Genomic DNA, 7,500 nt, shown 5'->3' with positions numbered 1-7,500 from the left:
CTACTCACGTTTGGTCTCCTACTCACGTTTGGTCTCCTACTCACGTTTGGTCTCCTACTCACGTTTGGTCTCCTACTCACGTTTCGTCTCCTACTCACGTTTCGTCTCCTACTCACGTTTCGTCTCCTACTCACGTTTCGTCTCCTACTCACGTTTGGTCTCCTACTCACGTTTCGTCTCCTACTCACGTTTCGTCTCCTACTCACGTTTCGTCTCCTACTCACGTTGTGTCTCCTACTCACGTTTGGTCTCCTACTCACGTTTGGTCCTCCTACTCACGTTTGTTGCCTCCTACTCACGTTTCGCCTCCTACTTCACGTTTCGCCTCCTCCTCACGTTTCGCCTCCCCTACTCACGTTTCGTCTCCTACTCACGTTCGTCTCCTACTCACGTTTCGTCTCTCTACTCACGTTTCGTCTCCTACTCACGTTTCGTCTCCTACTCACGTTTCGTCTCCTACTCACGTTTCGTCTCCTACTCACGTTTCGTCTCCTCCTCACGTTTCGTCTCCTACTCACGTGTTGTCTCCTACTCACGTTTCGACTCCTACTCACGTTTCGTCTCCTACTCACGTTTCGTCTCCTACTCACGTTCGTCTCCTCCTCACGTTTTGTCTCCTACTCACAGTTTTGTCTCCTACTCACGTTTGTCTCCTCCTCACGTTGTGTCTCCCACTCACGTTTTGTCCTCCTCCTCTACGTTTGTCTCCTACTCACGTTTTGTCTCCTACTCTCACGTTTTGTCTCCTACTCACGTTTGGTCTCCTACTCACGTTTTGTCTCCTACTCACGTTTTGTCTCCTACTCACGTTTTGTCTCCTACTCACGTTTTGTCTCCTACTCACGTTTTGTCTCCTCCTCACGTTGTGTCTCCCACTCACGTTTCGTCTCCTCCTCACGTTTTGTCTCCTACTCACGTTTTGTCTCCTACTCACGTTTCGTCTCCTACTCACGTTTCGTCTCCTCCTCACGTTTTGTCTCCTACTCACGTTTTGTCTCCTCCTCACGTTTTGTCTCCTACTCACGTTTTGTCTCCTACTCACGTGTTGTCTCCTACTCACGTTTTGTCTCCTCACGTTTTGTCTCCTCACGTTTTGTCTCCTCCTCACGTTTTGTCTCCTCACGTTTTGTCTCCTCCTCACGTTTTGTCTCCTCCTCACGTTTTATCTCCTACTCACGTTTTGTCTCCTACTCACGTTTTGTCTCCTACTCACGTTTTGTCTCCTACTCACGTTTTGTCTCCTCCTCACGTTTTGTCTCCTCCTCACGTTTTGTCTCCTACTCACGTGTTGTCTCCTACTCACGTTTTGTCTCCTACTCCACGTTTTTGTCTCCTACTCACGTTTTGTCTCCTCCTCGACGTTTTGTCTCCTACTCACGTTTTGTCTCCTACTCACGTTTGTCTCCTACTCACGTTTTGTCTCCTCACGTTTTGTCTCCATCCTCACGTTTTGTCTCCTCCTCACGTTTTGTCTCCTACTCACGTTTTGTCTCCTACTCACGTTTTGTCTCCTACTCACGTTTTGTCTCCTACTCACGTTTTGTCTCCTCCTCACGTTTTGTCTCCTACTCACGTTTTGTCTCCTACTCACGTTTCGTCTCCTCCTCACGTTTCGTCTCCTACTCACGTTTCGTCTCCTACTCACGTTTCGTCTCCTACTCACGTTTCGACTCCTACTCTCACGTTTCGTCTCCTACTCACGTTTTGTCTCCTCCTCACGTTTTGTCTCCTACTCACGTTTTGTCTCCTACTCACGTTTTGTCTCCTCCTCACGTTTTGTCTCCTACTCACGTTTTGTCTCCTACTCACGTTTCGTCTCCTACTCACGTTTCGTCTCCTCCTCACGTTTCGTCTCCTACTCACGTTTCGTCTCCTACTCACGTTTCGTCTCCTACTCACGTTTCGTCTCCTACTCACGTTTCGACTCCTACTCACGTTTCGTCTCCTACTCACGTTTTGTCTCCTCCTCACGTTTTGTCTCCTACTCACGTTTTGTCTCCTACTCACGTTTTGTCTCCTCCTCACGTTTTGTCTCCTACTCACGTTTTGTCTCCTACTCACGTTTTGTCTCCTACTCACGTTTTGTCTCCTCCTCACGTTTTGTCTCCTACTCACGTTTTGTCTCCTACTCACGTGTTGTCTCCCACTCACGTTTTGTCTCCTCCTCACGTTTTGTCTCCTACTCACGTTTTGTCTCCTACTCACGTGTTGTCTCCTACTCACGTTTTGTCTCCTACTCACGTTTTGTCTCCTCACGTTTTGTCTCCTCACGTTTTGTCTCCTCCTCACGTTCTCCTCCCACGTTTTGGTCTCCTACTCACGTTTTGGTCTCCTACTCACGTGTTGTCTCCCACTCACGTTTCGTCTCCCTACTCACGTTTGTCTCCTACTCACGTTTTGTCTCCTACTCACGTGTTGTCTCCCACTCACGTTTCGTCTCCTACTCACATTTTGTCTCCTCCTCACGTTTTGTCTCCTACTCACGTTTTGTCTCCTACTCACGTTTTGTCTCCTCCTCACGTTTTGTCTGCTACTCACGTGTTGTCTCCTACTCACGTGTTGTCTCCTACTCACGTTTTGTCTCCTACTCACGTTGTGTCTCCTACTCACGTGTTGTCTCCTACTCACGTGTTGTCTCCTACTCACGTTTTGTCTCCTACTCACGTTTTGTCTCCTCCTCACGTTTTGTCTCCTCCTCACGTTTTGTCTCCTACTCACGTGTTGTCTCCTCCTCACGTTTTGTCTCCTACTCACGTTTTGTCTCCTCCTCACGTTTTGTCTCCTACTCCACGTTTGTCTCCTACTCACGTGTTGTCTCCTAGCTCACGTTTTGGTCTCCTACTCACGTTTTGTCTCCTCACGTTTGTCTCCTCACGTTTTGTCTCCTCCTCACGTTTTTGTCTCCTCCTCACGTTTTGTCTCCCTCCTCACGTTTTGTCTCCTACTCAACGTTTTGTCTCCTACTCACGTGTTGTCTCCCACTCACGTTTCGTCTCCTACTCACGTTTTGTCTCCTACTCACGTTTTGTCTCCTACTCACTGTGTTGTCTCCTACTCACGTTGTGTCTCCCACTCACGTTTGTCTCCCACTCACGTTTGTCTCCCACTCAACGTTTTGTCTCCCACTCACGTTTTGTCTCCCACTCACGTTTTGGTCTCCCCCTCACGTTTTGTCTTCTACTCTCACGTTTTGTCTCCAACTCACGTTTTGTCTCCTACTCACGTTTTGTCTCCTCCTCACGTTTGGTCTCCTACTCAACGTTTGTCTCCTCCTCACGTTTTGTCTCCTACTCACGTTTGTCTCCTCCTCACGTTTGTCTCCTCCTCACGTTCTGTCTCCTACTCACGTGTTGTCTCCTACTCACGTTTTGTCTCCTACCTCACGTGTTGTCTCCCACTCACGTGTTGTCTCCTACTCACGTTTGTCTCCTACTCACGTTTTGTCTCCTACTCACGTTTTGTCTCCTACTCACGTTTTGTCTCCTACTCACGTTTTGTCTCCTCCTCACGTTTTGTCTCCTCCTCACGTTTTGTCTCCTACTCACGTGTTGTCTCCTACTCACGTTTTGTCTCCTACTCACGTTTTGTCTCCTCCTCACGTTTTTGTCTCCTCCCTCACGTTTTGTCTCCTACTCACGTGTTGTCTCCTACTCTCGTTTTGTCTCCTACTCACGTTTTGTCTCCTCACGTTTTGTCTCCTCACGTTTTGTCTCCTCCTCACGTTTTGTCTCCTCCTCACGTTTTGTCTCCTACTCACGTGTTGTCTCCTACTCACGTGTTGTCTCCCACTCACGTTTCGTCTCCTACTCACGTTTTGTCTCCTACTCACGTTTTGTCTCCTACTCACGTGTTGTCTCCTACTCACGTTTTGTCTCCCACTCACGTTTTGTCTCCCACTCACGTTTTGTCTCCCACTCAACGTTTTGTCTCCTACTCACGTTTTGTCTCCTACTCACGTTTTGTCTCCTACTCACGTGTTGTCTCCCACTCACGTTTTGTCTCCCACTCACGTTTTGTCTCCCACTCACGTTTTGTCTCCTACTCACGTTTTGTCTCCCACTCACGTTTTGTCTCCCACTCACGTTTTGTCTCCTACTCACGTTTTGTCTCCTACTCACGTTTTGTCTCCTACTCACGTTTTGTCTCCCACTCACGTTTTGTCTCCCACTCACGTTTTGTCTCCTACTCACGTTTTGTCTCCTACTCACGTTTTGTCTCCTACTCACGTTTTGTCTCCTACTCACGTTTTGTCTCCCACTCACGTTTTGTCTCCACTCACGTTTTGTCTCCCCTCACGTTTTTGTCTTCACTCGACGTTTTTATCCAACTCACGTTTTGTCTCCTACTCACGTTTTGTCTCCTACTCACTTATTGTCTCCTACTCACGTGTTGTCTCCTCCTCCGCACGTTTTGTCTCCTACTCACGTTTTGTCTCCTCCTCACGTGTTTGTCTCCTCCTTCACGTTTTGTCCTCCTCCTCACGTTTTGTCTCCTCCTCCGTTTTCCTCCTACTCACGTGTTGTCTCCTACTCACGTGTTGTCTCCTACCACGTTTTGTCTCCTACTCACGGTTGTCTCCTACTCACGTGTTGTCTCCTACTCACGTTTTGTCTCCTACTCACGTTTTGTCTCCTACTCACGTTTGGGCTCCTACTCACGTTTGTCTCCTACTCACGTTTTGTCCTCCTACTCCGTTTTGTCTCCCACTCACGTTTTGTCCTCCCACTCACGTTTGTCTCCCACTCACGTTTTGTCTCTCCACTCACAGTTTGTCTCCCACTCACGTGTTGTCTCCCACTCACGTGTTGTCAAATCCCCACTCAAGTGTTGTCTCCCACTCACGTGTTGGTCTCCCACTCACGTTTGTCTCCTACTCACGTGTTGTCTCCTACTCACGTTTTGTCTCCTACTCCACGTTTTGCTCCTACTCACCGTTTGGTCTCCCACTCACGTTTTGTCCTCCCACTCACGTTTTGTCTCCCACTCACGTTGTGTCTCCCACTCACGTGTTGTCTCCCACTCACGTGTTGTCTCCCACTCACGTTTGTCTCCCACTCACGTGTTGTCTCCCACTCATAACGTTTTGTCTCCCACTCACGTTTTGTCTCCCACTCCATGTTTTGTCTCCCCTCACGTTTTGTCTCCCACTCACGTTTTGTCTCCTCCTCACACGTTTTGTCTCCTACTCACACGTTTTGTCCTCCTACTCACGTGTTGTCTCCCACTCACGTTTTGTCTCCTACTCACGTTTTGTCTCCTACTCACGTTTTGTCTCCTACTCACGTTTTGTCTCCTCACGTTTTGTCTCCTCACGTTTTGTCTCCTCCTCACGTTTTGTCTCCTCCTCACGTTTTGTCTCCTACTCACGTTTTGTCTCCTACTCACGTGTTGTCTCCCCCTCACGTTTCGTCTCCTACTCACGTTTTGTCTCCTACTCACGTTTTGTCTCCTACTCACGTGTTGTCTCCCACTCACGTTTCGTCTCCTACTCACATTTTGTCTCCTCCTCACGTTTTGTCTCCTACTCACGTTTTGTCTCCTACTCACGTTTTGTCTCCTCCTCACGTTTTGTCTGCTACTCACGTGTTGTCTCCTACTCACGTGTTGTCTCCTACTCACGTTTTGTCTCCTACTCACGTTTTGTCTCCTACTCACGTGTTGTCTCCTACTCACGTTTTGTCTCCTACTCACGTTTTGTCTCCTACTCACGTTTTGTCTCCTCCTCACGTTTTGTCTCCTCCTCACGTTTTGTCTCCTACTCACGTGTTTGTCTCCTCCTCACGTTTTGTCTCCTACTCACGTTTGTCTCCTCCTCACGTTTTGTCTCCTACTCACGTTTTGTCTCCTACTCACGTGTTGTCTCCTACTCACGTTTTGTCTCCTACTCACGTTTTGTCTCCTCACGTTTTGTCTCCTCACGTTTTGTCTCCTCCTCACGTTTTGTCTCCTCCTCACGTTTTGTCTCCTACTCACGTTTTGTCTCCTACTCACGTGTTGTCTCCCACTCACGTTTCGTCTCCTACTCACGTTTTGTCTCCTACTCACGTTTTGTCTCCTACTCACGTGTTGTCTCCTACTCACGTTTTGTCTCCCACTCACGTTTTGTCTCCCACTCACGTTTTGTCTCCCACTCACGTTTTGTCTCCCACTCACGTTTTGTCTCCCACTCACGTTTTGTCTCCCACTCACGTTTTGTCTCCCCCTCACGTTTTGTCTTCTACTCACGTTTTGTCTCCAACTCACGTTTTGTCTCCTACTCACGTTTTGTCTCCTCCTCACGTTTTGTCTCCTACTCACGTGTTGTCTCCTCCTCACGTTTTGTCTCCTCCTCACGTTTTGTCTCCTCCTCACGTTTTGTCTCCTCCTCACGTTCTGTCTCCTACTCACGTTTTGTCTCCTACTCACGTTTTGTCTCCTCCTCACGTGTTGTCTCCTACTCACGTGTTGTCTCCTACTCACGTTTTGTCTCCTACTCACGTGTTGTCTCCTACTCACGTGTTGTCTCCTACTCACGTGTTGTCTCCTACTCACGTTTCGACTCCTACTCACGTTTCGTCTCCTACTCACGTTTCGTCTCCTACTCACGTTTCGTCTCCTCCTCACGTTTTGTCTCCTACTCACTTTTGTCTCCTACTCACGTTTTGTCTCCTCCTCACGTTTTGGTCTCCTACTCACGTTTTGTCTCCTACTCACGTGTTGTCTCCTACTCACGTTTTGTCTCCTCACGTTTTGTCTCCTCACGTTTTGTCTCCTCCTCACGTTTTGTCTCCTCACGTTTTGTCTCCTCACGTTTTGTCTCCTCCTCACGTTTTATCTCCTACTCACGTTTTGTCTCCTCTCACGTTTTGTCTCCTACTCACGTTTTGTCTCCTACTCACGTTTTGTCTCCTCCTCACGTTTTTGTCTCCTCCTCACGTTTTGTCTCCTACTCACGTGTTGTCTCCTACCGCTACTCTTTGTCTCCTACTCACCGTTTTGTCTCCTACTCACGTTTTGTCTCCTCCTCACGTTTTGTCCTCCTACTCACGTTTTGTCTCCTACTCACGTTTGTCTCCTACTCACGTTTTTGTCTCCTCACGTTTGTCTCCTCCTCACGTTTTGTCTCCTCTCTCACGTTTTGTCTCCTACTCACGTTTTGTCTCCTACTCACGTTTTGTCTCCTACTCACGTTTTGTCTCCTCCTCACGTTTGTCTCCTACTCACGTTTTGTCTCCTACTCACGTTTTCGTCTCCTACTCACGTTTCGTCTCCCTCCTCACGTTTCGTCTCCTACTCCTCACGTGTTTTGTCTCCTCCTCACGTTTTGTCTCCTACTCACGTTTTTCTCCTACTCACGTTTTTGTCTCCCCTCACGTTTTTCTCCTCCTCACGTTTTGTCTCCTACTCACGTTTTGTCTCCTACTCACTTTCGTCTCCTACTCACGTTTCGTCTCCTCCTCACGTTTCGTCTCCTCACTTTCGTCTCCTCCTCCTCACGTTTCGTCTCCTACTCACGTTTCG

Source organism: Trematomus bernacchii, unplaced genomic scaffold, assembly GCF_902827165.1.
Source record: "Trematomus bernacchii unplaced genomic scaffold, fTreBer1.1, whole genome shotgun sequence".
NCBI lineage: Eukaryota > Metazoa > Chordata > Actinopteri > Perciformes > Nototheniidae > Trematomus > Trematomus bernacchii.
The sequence above is the reverse complement of the archived record's forward strand: the minus strand, read 5'-3'. Positions refer to the sequence as shown.